Raw genomic sequence first — 1961 nt, forward strand, 5'->3', positions numbered from 1 at the left:
CTGATCATGCTCCATTTCTTCCATCAATTTAGACTGTGAGTTTATTCTACATACACTCTAATAATTTTTTTTTGTTTTGTTTTTTTTTTTGTCTTTTGTTTTTTCGAGACAGGGTTTCTCTGTATAGCCCTGGCTGTCCTGGAACTCACTTTGTAGACCAGGCTGGCCTCGAACTCAGAAATCCGACTGCCTCTGCCTCCCGAGTGCTGGGATCAAAGGTGTGCGCCACCACACCCGGCTTAATAATTATACATATATTCTAATAACCAAAAGTACTATTGTGAAGACACAGTCCACTAGGTAGAGTGCTGGCCTCTTATGTGCAAAGTGCTAAGTTCTATCCCAAGTATTGCATTAAACAAAAAAACCAAGAATATAATGCCATGCATTGGTGATCTCAGTACTCAGGTAATACAGGCAGATCAGAAGCTCAGTCTTGGTTACATAATGAATTTGAGGTCAGTCTAGGCTCTCATCTCGAAAAAATTATGAATGCTATTATAAACACTCAACTGTCATTTGTTAGCTCTATTTTGTTTACTTTGGCCTTGGGAGTGGGCTTAGAAAGGGTACAGAGGTTAAAATTCTCAACATTGGCTTTATGTTTCACTACACACTTCTTGATGTATAATGTACCAATCACAAAAGGAAATCCTGTTGGCTATTTTTGCATGTCTTTCTTATATTCACATTTGAAGATTTTGGGTAATAACTAAACTAAAATAAAAAAATTGTTTTCTAGGAGGTCAAGTGTCTCTTGTATTTCATCACAAAATACAAATGATAATTTCATTAAGTATTAAAAAATAAAAGAGTAAATTCATTTTCATTTTGCCAGAAAAAAATAAACTTAACAGCCTGGAACATGTAGTGACAACATCATATTAAATAGTTGGATTGATATGTGTCTATTAAAGACCTTCTATGTATGAATGTCCTCATGTTAATTTTTACTTCTTTTTATGGTGACAAAGAGTTTTTCAGGTGACCATGAATCTAAGATAAATACCTATTTTTTGTTATACTTGCTACCTTGATAAGTTTCTATGAGGCATGCTTACCACCATAGTGAGTTTTATATAGTAGAAACAACAATTGGCCCATTCTACCTTTACACTAAGTGAATTTTGTGATGACAGAACTTTCTCAAACTTGATTTCACCATCCTTAAAACAAGTTTATACAGACATCTGATAAATATAATAATCAATACGGCATAAAAGCTGAAAATGTAACTAATAAATTAACATCTACCAAATAGTCCTTTTTGTGGTATTAACTTATAAATGGAAGATGTTAAACTACCTGTGTAAGGCTGGTGCTATCAGTGTAAGGATATGCTTAGCACATACAGGACCCTGGGTTTAATCTACAGCACTAAAAATACCAGGACAAAGAGGACATGGGATGCTTGGAAAGGATATAAGTATCCCAACAGACAGTGGATGACGCTGTGTGGCATTGGCTTGCCTTGCCACTCTTTGCTGGTTATCCTTGGGGCTTTGCTGATGCTGGTCTTCTCTGATGACACTGTGTTTTATTGGCTTGCCTTACCTTCTTTGCTTATTATCATTTGGAATCCCCCCCAGAGAACTATTTCTAAACAGGTCCACATCCTCTTTGCCTTATTAACCTTTCCTTCCCACTACCTCTGGTGGGTGGGAGGTTAAAGAGTTTAAACACTCTTATTAAAGTAGGGTTTGAAAAATGTAAGTCTACCTTAAGATGTATATATTTGAGACTTATCTCTGAGGTCATTAAAATCTTTCTTTTATTGTAAACATTTTGAGAAATGGTAAGTTTTATTTCAACAAAGACTTGAAATTTATTTTCAGGGAAATAATCTGGGACACAATAAGTAGGTGGATGGGGAAGCAGGCAGTGAAGTTCTTAAGTAGAATATTGGATTGTCCCATAGTTGGCTCTCTCTAGCTACTGGGAAATGATATATGGAAGACCAG

This window comes from Mus caroli, chromosome 17, assembly GCF_900094665.2.
Source record: "Mus caroli chromosome 17, CAROLI_EIJ_v1.1, whole genome shotgun sequence".
Lineage (NCBI taxonomy): Eukaryota > Metazoa > Chordata > Mammalia > Rodentia > Muridae > Mus > Mus caroli.